Source organism: Podarcis filfolensis, assembly GCF_964270895.1.
Source record: "Podarcis filfolensis genome assembly, chromosome: 3".
In the NCBI taxonomy this organism is placed as follows: domain Eukaryota; kingdom Metazoa; phylum Chordata; class Lepidosauria; order Squamata; family Lacertidae; genus Podarcis; species Podarcis filfolensis.
Window position 1 is genome coordinate 71,499,479 of NC_139606.1, and position 13,495 is coordinate 71,512,973.

The 13,495-nt window shown below is 40.3% G+C and overlaps 1 long non-coding RNA gene across 1 annotated transcript in view; it reads left to right on the top strand.

Annotated features, from left to right (window-relative positions):
* The window catches only part of LOC310759090, a 52,453-nt gene extending 52,119 nt beyond the window's left edge, over positions 1-334 (top strand). Inside the window, exon 3 of the long non-coding RNA XR_014546207.1 lies at positions 173-334. This is a non-coding gene — a long non-coding RNA (uncharacterized lncRNA). The remainder of the gene's footprint in view (positions 1-172) is intronic.
* The last annotated feature ends 13,161 nt before the right edge of the window (positions 335-13,495 follow it).

A 13,495-nucleotide genomic window follows, 5' to 3' on the forward strand; every position in this document is an offset into this window, starting at 1 on the left:
TTAGCAGGCAGCAGGAGGGATCTGATTGCTAGGAAATATTTGCTGGGGATTGGAGCAGCACTCTGAGCAATGTCGGCTCAAGCGAGAGGGTGTATTTTCCATGTCTTCCTGTGTACCTGTGGATTAAAATTAAAGAACTGAAAAGCTCTCTCTGCTTCTCTGATTTCACTAGGCAGATAGCCAGTGAACTGTTGACGGCACGCCTGACAATTACCAAAGTCCGTCCCTGCCCCTTCCAAGTCATGGTACATAATACCCAAGGTCATGTTGGCACTTGAAGCAGAAAACCCCACAAGCACCTCTCCGCCTTCCAGGCAGTTATCTAACAAGAAATCAAATAAGTAAAAATTTGCTGCCCTATCATGACACCCAAAATTTGCCACCTGAGGCATATGTCTCACTCTGCCTGCTGGTCTCTAGTCATGCCTATAATAGCACCGGGTCTCCAGGCAATAGTGGATAATTGTGCTTATAATGATGATGTAAATATGAAAGCTTATACCCAGAACAAACTTAGCTGGTCTCTAGGGTGCTACTGGACAATTTTGTATTTTTCCCCATTTATTTTGACTGCATCAGACCAACCTACCTGAATCTTTATCTGCTTTTTGCTACATATCAATAGGATGCCAAAAGTATACAAGCAGGCTTTGATAATTCCCCTCCATCAGTTGACAACCCCAATGTTTCAGTGGAAAGTTCCTTTGTGGGACTGGGATGGAAGCAGAGGAAATATTTGTGGCATAATATTTGCTGTGATGGACAATTTAGTAGTAGTATACTGTATATTATAATCAGGATCATTCAGTCTCCACACAAAGTACTAAATTTATTCCCATGGAAACTGGTGTTTGGGTATGAATAAATAGACTGCCTCTTGACAGTTTCCTTTCCTTTCTTTTTTTGTTAGGATGTTTTGTGGCTGCCATTGAGGAAACCAAACACACGCGCACACACAGAGAGGGAGGGAGCTCTTTACCTCAAAGCAGCTGCTAACACTTTTCCTAGTCATAAGTTTGCAATTAATAGAACATCGAGTATTTGCCGTTTTGCCAAGTTAAATCTGTTTAAATAAGAGAGTGATCAAAACATTAGATGGAATTATGTAGTGTGTGTATGTGTGTTAAGCATAAGATGTTTTCTCTTACCAGCATAATATATTTATTTTTAAATGATTCTTATCCTAGGATTATGAGTGTCTTTTTGCAAGGGGGAAAATATGTTTGGCATGTGAGGAAGGGAGAAGGGCAAGGAAACAGATTTAGACTACAATCCTAGGCATGACAACTGAGAAGCAAGTCTCATTTTGTTCTTTCCTCTGCAAAATACACGGATGGGGAATCTGTGGCCTTCCAGAAGTTGCTTGACTGCAAATCCAGTCATCCCTGACTACTGACCATATTGCCTGAGGCAGATGGGTAATGAAGTCCAGCCAGACCTGGGGGGCTACTGATTCCCTCCCATTGCCCTAAGGAGCCCTTCTGGTTTTAAAATCTGGCCGAACCCATGAAGCATGTATTGTTTTCCTTTTATTTTATTTTAAAAGCAAACATACTGAGAGAGAAAAAACTGATTTGGGAGGGGGATGTTATTAGTTTATTGTTCTTATTTTTACTATGAATTTTGTGGTTATTATATTGTCATTTTATGTTGTGAACCACCCTGGGATCTGCAGATGAAGGGTGGCTTACTACAACTACTGAGAGTGTAACATGCCATGTAAAATTTACAAACTGGCAAACTTTATGGTATTGCTTGCACAACTCTTCGAAGTCTCCTATTCCCATTTGGATTGAGGGCCTGATCCTGAAGGGTACAGAGCAACAGCTGCACCTGCTGTATTAGTTAGATATGGCAAGCATCCAGCATCTTTCAGCTTCTGTTCCTTTATCTGCTACTAGCAGGTCACAGAAGGGTTTTTCTTCCTTCCTTTTCTGAACTGCAGTTAGCGGAATGGTTTCTCCTGGAAGAAAAGTGAAAAACTTCAGTTCTCTCTCTGAAGAAAAGGAAGAGAGGAGCATTCATCTCACCAGACTCTCCCTAATCAGCTATCCTCAACATATGCAATGAAGTGTGGTGTAGTGATCTATTAATAAATAAAATAAAAGTAATATTTTCTCAGTGGCCTATCTGTCATTCAGGTCTGTTCAGCCGCAGAGCCGCATCCTTTAGATCCTAACTTGCTTCATGTTCTGAAGGACAGACAGCTGGTTTTGCATTTGGAATATTAGACGACACTGCAATGCATCCATTTTGCTCTGGGCTGACTCACCAAACTTTCAGCTTTCTCCGTGAGGAAAGAATACACTCCCTGTTTTTTACTGCTGCGTCATGAACTTGCATGTTGCTGGATTCTCTGAAAGAAAGTTGGTGCCATTTGGCAGTCTCAGTTCACGTTCATTACTTACTAATTTGAGGTGGGGTGAACATTTCTCATCATCAAGCCATAAAAGGAATTAAATACTGATTACTATTTAATCTTTTCTCAAGGGCTGTTTGTTGGCTTTAGATCAAACCAAAACACAATAGGAGCCATGCTAGTGACCTCTGTACAAAAATGTGTTGTTGTTTTTCAAAGGTCAGTGAAATGAAAAGAGAGTAACTCATTGAAGCAGCTTTCCTTTAGCAACAAATCTCACTGCACTCAAAATATTGAGTGTGTGACAAATGTATTTATTTATTGTATCATTTTGTGAGGTCCTGATATGACCTTAAACTTAAGGGACCTTTTTCTTACAATGGGAAATGTATTCATTCTAACAGTTTTCCTTCATGTGGTGTTGGGGAGGGGCACTGAAATGTCACCTTAAGTTAAGCTTGCTATCTTTTTTCTTCTTCTGTCAGGACTACTGTGCTTTTCAGAGCTGTGTGACTTGCTGAAATTTCTACCCCATTACTGCATCTGCATGCCAGGATAAGATTCAGCTGTTGAATTTCCACTTGCCATGTAGCTATTAAAGTGACACAAACCTTATTCTCCCTGCCCCTTGCATTTAAAAGCTGGCAAACCCTTAATTTAATGATCTTTAGCACACATTAATTTTTGAATTTTCCAGCTTTCCTGCTCTGGTTAATTTGGCTTCAAACCTGCACTCAATTATCTGCACTCATTTACCTGAACAAGACTAACAAATGTTCAGATATGCTCTATGATATATACAAAGTTGGAAAGGCTGCAAGCACATGTACTAGTCTTCTGGACTGGCTAGAGATGCACCTGTCCTGAAAGTGGCATATTCAACATAGGAAGTAAACTTTGCCCTTCAAATCATAAACACATTTCAAAAAGAAGCATTAGTTCAATAGTTCAATACTCCTCTCTCAGGCAGGTTTACACAGAATTACCATCCTAGCAAATTCATTTTATTTCCAAAAGTCAGGCTGAGTGTCATTGCCTACCTAGCCAAAAGGTACCACCCACACAGAATTAGCAGGTTTAGAGGAATGCCAAATTAGCAGAAGTGTGAAAAACTTTAGGGGGAAAACAAACCAATGAGGACTGAGCATGCTTGGAGGGCACAAAATGTTGACTGACAGGGCTGAGGTGAGAAAACTAAGTGGGAAGAGAAACTACTGCACTCCACGCCGCAATGTTTTGTTGCTGGCCCTGCTTGTCGCAGAATTAACTTTTAAGGAATGGATGTGGAAATGATGGTTGCTAAACGTTGCAGCTGGATGCTCCACCACAAAGTTGGTGCCATAGTCGCTGCTGAAGCTGCTTGTTCTTATTCACAGATGAGAAAGATAAATAAAATGCAAAAGGTGTGACTGTGACAGGTCAAAGTCTTTTAACTATCCTTGAGCCACATGCTGAGGTTTGTCCCTGTGAAATGAATTATGACTGCAAGCAGTGGGACATTGAAACTATAAATAAGTGAAATTGATATGCATTTTTAGTTCCCAAATAGGAGCTCTCGGGTGGGTAGGAGGTAGCCCGTACAAGAATGAAGTCAGTCCATCTCCCCCTGGACACATGTCTGCCCCAAGGGAAAGGTCTGGCATATTCTGGGGTGTCAAAGATGAGAGAGATGCCAAAACACTATCAATGATCAGAAAGGGAAAGTGTACTCCTGTCAATTGGCTGAAGATGAAAACATGGTGTTGATTTGCACTAACAACTCTTATTACAGTTTACTGAAGCCGTGGGCTAGTGCCCTTCACACATTCAGAATAACCACTTTATGAACGTAGCGCCAATTGGTGACTTATGTGAATGAACCAGCACAAATAAAAGGCCACATACAGAAATTTCATACCCATTCCCCTTCCATCAAACACAACAATGTTCTACAGATTCAGTTCACAAAGACATCTGAGGGTCCTCAGGCATGGGCATGATCAAATGATAAGAAATTGTGGGCTTTGTGAACCAGCTCTGTATGTTCACACAGACCAAGGATTCAGCTATACAGCTGCAAATAAAATGTTTTAAGTGTGTTTTAAGTGCAATATACAATGTGACACTAGATGGCGATGGTGAGCCTTATGGAAAATTCAATGTATTTTTTTATTATTAAAAAAACACACTAAAAAGAAAATCATTTTGAGAACGGTTTTTTATATGTGTGTAGATTCCATCCAAGTCAATGCATGGATGTAGTATTGTGCTGGAAACTTCTCCCTGCACTACACTGATTGGAAGTGCCTAAGTAAAATTTAATTGGCAGAAAAGCCTTGCAGTATTCGCAATACATGAAATGCAATTCAGATGTCCTGGGTGTGTGACAAAAACAGTTGCAAGAATAGCACAACATAGTCCACTCATATTGTGTCTTCACCACCGATTCTGAAACTGCAGTTACCATGCATAAAAACTATGTGGGAGGAGGAAGCGAAGGAACTTCTATTTTCTGTCCTAAAGCTTAATGTTTTACAATTTCCTGTTTTCTTTGCTCGAGAACTAAACAAAACTGCTTGCTGTTTTGTCCTGAAATAAAAGGGATCTGCTTGCCTAGAAATACCATGATTCATAAGCCTCTTGCACCTGTCACACTCCCTGTTTTGCACCCAGTGGGAATACATTCTTTTCCTAAGCTGGCTTCTTCCTCTATAACCAGAGCAGGAGATAAAGTTACATGTGTCAATTAAGTCTTCAGTATTGCTTTGATCTTTGCTGGTTATTTTTATTACAACGATCTTTTCAAAATGTTTTAGCTGGGTGATGTAGCCTTAAATCGAAGCAACTTAGTGGGTGGGTGGGTGAATAAAGAGTTTTTCTTTTCTTAAATCCATAAGGAATTGAGAAACAAAACACCATTAAAATGAAAGATGGACTAAAATCTATGCATAATGTGGAAGTCAGGTGTGTTTTGTGCCAAACCAGGCAACTTAAATTACCTTAAAATAAAAATATAGGATTGATTTGTTTGATTTATTTACATATGAAGAATTTATTCAGTTGAAAATTAATGTGCTAAAATACTTTCTTTCCATTTTTATGGAGCACAATTCCAAACGCTAAGGCAATCTAAGTCCCCTTGATTCCAATACAAGAGATTTATACATGTGTGCTTAACTCTGCCATAGAAATCAATGGGGGATAAAAGTAATTAACTTCTGCTGGATTGTGGCCATTGAAATATTATTTTTTTGAAAATTTAGTTGGTATATTTGCTCCGAGTTCTGGTATTTGTGTAAAAAGATAGCCATGCTTGAAAATCGCTAGTGTTGATTTCAATAAGAATCTATGGTCCTTTTAGCTACTGATTATGCCATCTGTCAAAAAGGCTGTTGTGTTCTGAATTTCCACACTGCAAGGAAATATTTTAAAAATTAACAATACTTTTTTGGGGGGAAACGAGTAGCTTTTTAATACACGTATATTTTATTCTAAAGTTATATCACATTAAATCTGCAATCCTATATCTAGCACAAAATCCAATTGAATAATGGGACATACATCTGCCTAGATTGGTCTGCTAATCTATCAGCCTCTAGCCAATATTTTGGGATTTGTGTGCAATACATTAAAATAAACAGATTTCGTTAATGAACTTCTTTCATTATGTGAACGTTTAATGTTGTAGTTTTGAGATTTCAATGTACAGATAGCAATCTCAATGCAGTGTGTTCATTAGTTTCACTATCATGCAGAACATGTATGGAAGTACAACCCTCATCACTCCTGACCATCAGCCAGGCTGGCTGGGGGTCCCATAACATCTGGAGAGTTCCCCACGCCTGCTGTAAAACCCCATGCACAAATTTGGTTGTGTACATAGAAGTTTTCTGGAGCTGAAGTGAATTGAAACTCTTCATTTTGGAGGTCTACAGCCCTTTGTATTGAGACATCTCTGTCTCTTTCTTGAATATGTAATATGATGCAGTTCTCACTGGCAACGAAGTTACAAAATATTGATGCTAAAACCTCAGTTGATTAGGGAATTAAATCCATTAATCATGGGTTAAAATGGATTTTTTCTTTTGCAAGCTTATTTGGAACATATAGCTTCATGGTGACTGATCTATGCCCCATATCTTAATTGAGGCAATCACTCCAATGCAGTATTTTCTTACTGTTATAACAAGCAGTGATATCTGCTGGTGCTGCTAACAATAGTTGCTCCATTTTGGATTTTTGCTAATTGATGACTATTCTATCATCTCTATCTATCTAGCTATCTGTCTATTGTGGCTGGGGCAACCCAGCCAGATGGGTGAGGTAGAAATAATAAAACAACAACAACAACAATCGTCATCATCATCTCCATAGCATTGACAGAAGTTGGCAACTGCCAAACAGCTCCCTGCATATCAGGGCTTCTTTGGCCTCACCTGATGAAATGTATGGATAATTTCACACTCCTTTTTTTCCCCTGCCACAGTTCCTGTTATGTCAGCACTAGGATGACACCATCGTTTTTACAGCGTATAATGGAGGGGAAGAGAAAAGACGGACATTTCTGATGGCATGACTATTCCCTCACTGTTCCCTTCTTTCTCACACTAGCAGCAATTACAAATGCGAGCTCTTTCCGGCCTAGAGACAGGCCATCTGCTAAGTCTAGTTTGGAGGCAATCCGTTGTGAGTCAGAGCCACCCATATGATGGCAGTCAGGAGGAATCCTGACAATTAAAAATACTGAGAAGCACAGAGTGGGTGGGATGAGAGTTACAGAAAAAAGGCATAAAAACCAGGGGATCTGTGTCTTTGTCCTGTGGTGCATTTCAGAACATGTCCCATGTAAAAGAATTTCTGCTTCACATCAGGAGACACCTTCCCTTCCATGTACTTTGAGGATACTATTTAAAATTAGCACGAGATAAGATTGGTGGGACTATGTTAAATCTGTCATATTTGTAAAGGCTGGTCAAATACTGTGGTGTGTTCTCTTTCTGATAAATGCCTAGATCAGCCTTTGCCAACCTGGTGCCCTTCTGATGTTTTTGGACCTCAACTCCCATCAGGATCAGCCAACAAGACTTGTCAAGGCTTTGCTAGATAGATACAGGTCTAGGGATACACAATCAGGGTTTGTGAAGAAGCTTTGAGGAATGTTTAATTGTTGTTTGGATAACATTGTCAAGTGACATTGTTGGATTGCATTAGCATTCTCCACCACGCAGCCGAAAAGGGAAGAAGTGATGTAACGCGATACGCCTGCCAAAAATCTAACACGCTTCTTTAAAAGTCAGAAGGCATTAATGCACTTACTGAATAATTGACCCACGGAATTTATGTCAAACAGCACTAAATTATTCACTGGCCCCAAACGTGCAGGCAGTGCCCTTAAAAATGTACGGGGAAATGTCAAAGAAGCACTTGCAATTATGTACAAATGACTTTATTTATTCAGCCTGCCTGGAATTTGTCTGCTGAGGAACAAAAGTGGGCTTGGGATAGTTAAATAAAAGTCCTAGCTGTATTCCAATCTCCTGTCCCAAACATACCTAGGTGGTGAGAAAGCCAGAGTTAATTTCAGTTTGGATGTCATGAAACCTAATTTTACATGTTTACTTTGTTCAGGTTCTCCTCCCCCAGTGTTTAAAGGACTGGTGCTTAGATATTTGGTTTTCTTTTTCATGTTAATTCCATATCAGCATCAAGTCGCTCAAGATTGGGGTATGGCATCCCATAATGCACTGCCAAAGTTGTTAAGGGCCCTGATATTCTATACCCTGAGGCCTCCAAGTATCTCTCACTATGTGTGCATTATAAGATAACAACCTTGCAGGATCAATTTTGGTGTGGAAAATAGGTTTCCTGAAGAGCGGGGCACCCCAGTAGCAGGAGTCCAGGCCTCCCAATTACTGCGTCTGGCTCCTTTCCCCTTGAAGGGCAGTACGATGAACAGCCACACCATGTGTGTATTTTTAGATGGTTTAAAAAGGATGAGGACAGGTTTGAGATAGCTTACCTTAATTAGTCCCATTCCTTCCCCCCTTCATGTATTTCTATCCCCTAATTATACTGCATGCCACCCCAGGAGAATAAGCCAGAGCCCAGAGATTAATACAAAGCCACAGGAGGAAGGCAAAGACCCTTTGCGAGCTTAGACACATTGGCAAACCTACTCCGATAGGCTTTGGATGCTAATATTTTGATACATTCATCAACTCCTCAGCATCTGTGGCAAGCAATATTTACACTTTTCAGGCTCTACCAGGAGCAAGTGCTCCTATTACTCCTATTAGTCCACTCAATTTTCCACCTGAAGTACCACATTAGTTTAGCTGTGGGTTTGACATCTATTTTTCAGGGGGTTCTGCCTTTTAATCACGACTTTTATTTAATTGTATGTTCTCCTTCTCTCAAAGAATATGCTAGGCAATCTGTTATGCATTGTCAATCAGGTCCGATTCACTTGGCTGCCCTCCTCGTGTTTATTATCTCGGGCCTGATAAGAAAGCATTTCTGAGTGTGCATCTGGGTGTGTTGAAGTGTAATTGTTTATCTGTTCCACGGCAACTTTATTTAGACTGGAACACGCTGTGATGCCCTCACAAGTACAGGAATGTTGTACAGATTGTATGCAAGCACATGCTTTCAGGGAAATGATTAGCATTTTTCACAAGGGTGTGCTATTCAGAGCTCTCCGTCTTGCCACTGTTGCAATACACGGAGACAGTGGGGGTTTTTTTACACACGGCAGCTGAAAACATCTTTAAATCTCTTTCGCACATTTCGTATGCCTGAATGTGATCAGTTTGGGATAGAAAGTTTCATTATTATTTTTGTAGAAATGCTTTATTGAAATTTTCATATTACATATATAACATATACTGTACATCATCTTACATATACAAAAATCTCAATCATATAAACAAAAATCTCATACCATTACGATATTTACAGAAATCAAATTAAAGTTGTATTTTGATATCTCTTATATTCTTGTCTATTTGTTAACATAAATTAAACAGAAAGAATAAAGTTATACTTCCTGCTTATTCTCTTTCTAATAGTGAATGTACATATCGTTATTAGCTTGCTCTTTGTATTTTTATTAATACATTCTTACAACAATTTGTGCCTTTTATCGTTTTTCTCATATATATCTTTAAACAAGGGTCAACAGAATGCTGCCATAGACATTATACTGCTGTTGTGGTTTTGTAGATATCTCCTATACTTATCCCACTTCTGAACAAATATTTGCCTTGAATTGCCCCTCAGGCTGTTAGTCAATTGTGCCATTTCTATATATTCCTGAAGCTTGCTTTGCCAGTCCAATATAATTGGAACATTTCCCCCTTTCCAATTCATTGCCACCAATGTTTGGGCTGCAGCCGTGGCATATAAAAAAAAATTCTCTAAGGTTTTTGGGCATGTCATTGCCTAAAATGCTGAATGTGATCAGTCTGGGACAGAAATTTTCCTATGTGGTATAGCTGCCATAAGGATAGCCTTCCAGATTTTGTGGGACAGCAACCTGCCCTGACACATGGCATAAGTTTTTGGATCGTGTATTGTATACACCTACATATCCATTGCCAAAATCAAAACGAACACTCAAAAAGCTCTAAAATGTGAGGAAAACCTGCTTCCAGATCCATGCGGTTTTCTTCCACTCCCTCAAAGAAAATCAAGTTCACTTTTCGTTATCAAAATCACCTTTCCCCCGCTAAATTAAAAGAATAAAGTATTCCTACCAACAGACAAAAAAAGAGATTGTTTCATTTGAGTCAGGGCACATCAGAGCACAGCAGAACATATTTGCAGTGCATACCTTTGTCCTAAAAATGTGAAGCAATAATCTCTGTATCGCATCAGTCTAATCATAACCAGCCTCTGTTATGTTGCCTTAGATTAGAGAGAGTATCTTTCCAGGTTTGGGGAACGATCAGAAGTCATAACCAGACAGGCACAGAGCCCAAACTTTTCATTTTAGAAATTCACTGACAAACTCACAGGAAAGCTTGAGCTGAGATTCCTGCCTTGCGCTGGACTAGAGGATGCTTGGGGTCCCTTCTAAGTCTAAGATTTTATGATTCTAAGTAAGCTAGAAATAATAGTGACAGCATTTTCTCTGTATTTGAGGTATTCTCTGAGTTTAAGCTCGGGAACAGCTTGTTGGAAGCAAATCCGCACACCTTTCCTGGAAATACTCTGGAAAATAGTCTGGAATTGCATGTGGCTCAGATCAAGCTGCTCTGCCCCCACCCAGTAGCTGCTGCAGCTTTTAATGAGTGAATGTCAGGAAATGGTTAATACAGGTTGTTGCAACACACACCCAAGCCACCCACTATTTCTCCTCCAAATAAATGAATGAATAAATGCAAAGCATAACAAAACAAGCTCCTCAAAGTAGGAAACGCTCCCTTTTGCTACCTAGGGGGAATCCCAGACTTCAAGGAAACGCCTCTGAGCATGCTATAGTTTAAAGCTACATGGATCTATTATTGATGCAGTCCTAATTTCTCCCATATCTGCTCTAGTGGCTGTGCTGGATAGGCCTCATAACATCAGATGGAGTAGGAGCCTTCCTAGCAGGGCTACAATTCAGGTAGCCCATTTAATCCCATGCCTTTTTCTGCTTCGAGGCGCATAGCAGAGACCTCTTTCACATACCTCTACTTCAAGACCGGGACTGGCTGAGTGGTGCAGAGAGCTGATTGGCAAGAGAAGAGGAGATTAACAGAAATACCTCTGTAGCTTTGAGTAAATATAAAATGTATGTGGGACAGGAAAGAGTATGTCACTTTGAGAGTTTAGGGAGAATTTGACATTTTCTGTGGGACGGTTGTGCCCTATTAGCCCCAGTGAACCAGTCTTCACTATCGATGGGCCACAGGTTAACTACCCCTTGTCTAACTGAAAGGCTGTCTGGCCAAGTCTGGTTTAAAGAGCCATAAGGAAGACCAGAAGTATCAGGTTACCTGGTTGCAGTCTTTCCTACTATGATGAGATATAATGCGTTTCTATTTAAATTATAGTAATTATTTCTAAATGTGCATCAATGCATATCATGTGATAGGGAAATTACATGGAATTTGATATGAAATTATATACATTATCATAAGGAAGTTTTATGGAAATTTGTGCCCTCTTTTTTACGATGAATTTCCTCTTTTTGATGTTGCATAATTGGCCATCTTTTCCACTGGTCTCTGGAACCTTTAGAATCCTCTTGGGGCTATGGGTTCTTTGCTATGGGCCCAAACAATGACTTGGACTAAAAATAAGCATGACTGAGAACTAGATCTGTGCACTGGATCTGGCTGCATCCCAGATCCTGAACCAAATCAAGGCTGATTTGGCTGGATCAGGTTGAGACTGGATCAGGTTGAGATTTGGCTGGATCAGATTGTCCTGGGTCAGATTGGGTACACCCAGAACTATCCAGTCTGTCAAAAGAGGGAGGCAGTGTGGCAGCAAGGAAGTGGGAGGGTGAGATGTGCAGGCTGCATGCATTCCTTTATTTTGTTAACACAGGGGGTGATGGACATGTTCATTTGGGGACCCTGTGTGAAGCTGTCACAAAATGGTCACTCCCAAAAGGATCTTTAGCTGGAATTAAAACAAGCACTGTCCTGTGTATCCTTATGGGAACCCATGCAAAGACAAGTAATGGGCCCATGAGTACTCACCTGCTGCTTCTCTCTGAATATGGCCCTGAAGGTAAGACTGGAAACACCATAATATGGTAACTTGATACCCATTCCACTGAATCAGTCCTGAAAGATAGTCTATGGTATCAAAAGTAGCTGAGAAATTAAGCAGAAGTGACAGGGTCACACTTCCCCTGTCTCTCTCTCATGATAAAAACCACCCATCAGGGCAACCAAGGTCGATTCAGTTCTGAAACCAGATCTGAACTTTTTAAGCAAGAGATACCTGCTTAGGGTCAGTCAGATATTAGGAGATATAATATCTGCGCCAGCCCGAGACACATTGGCACCCGAGATGAACCACAAAATGGTGCCCCCTCCCCACTGGGGAAGAAGGGGAGGAGTGAAGATTAACATCAGGAAATAAGGGAGAAGAAAGATCTACACCAGGATCTGCTGCCTGAGGTGGTCACTACATCTTGCCTCCTGAGTGGACCAGCCTGTCTTATATTACTATTCTTCTCCATGTGCCCTTCTGTTTACTAAAGAAAGTTTATACCTGGCCTTTCAATATGAATTCAGAGACGTGTTCATGAAGCCTCTTACTATCCTAAGAGCAAAAATTATGAGGGGTTGCTTAATGATCTGAGCTCCTGAAAAACTGTAGTATTTTTCCTTTGCTCTTTCTTATGATTGCCAAACAGTCAGTAGTACCCTGTAGCCAGAATTGTATAATACCTGCTCAGGTTTTTTTATTTAACAGAAAGGGCTACAAAGCAAACTGGAATCTAGTGGGAAAGCTCTGGAAACAGAGCAGTTAATATAGAAGCAAGCCAATAAATCATGCAACATGCATGGAGTTAAACAGAGAAAGCCAAGTAGCTTTAAAAAAAAAAATAAACAAATCGTAGCAATATAATATGTGAGCATGAGGATAATTTCTCCTTGGTGTCTTACTGACACCTCATAAAATGTTCAAAAAGTACCAGCTTCACCTTCAAAAGCCACGGCTCCAATTATGTCTTGGCCATGACCAACATAACCCAAAGAACCTACATAAGAGCTGGCTGGCTCATCTAGTCCAGCTTCCTGTTCTCACAGCTACCAGCCAGGTGCCTATGGGAAACCTCCAAGCAGGAGCTGACTTCAGCACCACTCCCCCCAAATGTGATGCCCAGGAACTGGTATCCAGATGCATATCAGCTCCCATACTGGAGGTAGAACATAGCCATTATGGGTAGTCACTGATAGCTTTTCCCTCCCTTGACTTTACCTTGACTTGGGACTGCCTAAGTTCTTTGCTGCATTCTCATTATGGTATTTATATGGTGGTCCACAAGTTCCATTTGACATAATTTGACACTGTTTACCCAAATACAAGGCGAAAATCAAGGAAGGAGTGCTAGAAGATTCACACCACAAGTAGATGAATGCATTGTTGTGTCCATTTTTTTAAACAATAATATTAATGGAAGATACAATGCATCGGACTGGCTAGCAGTTG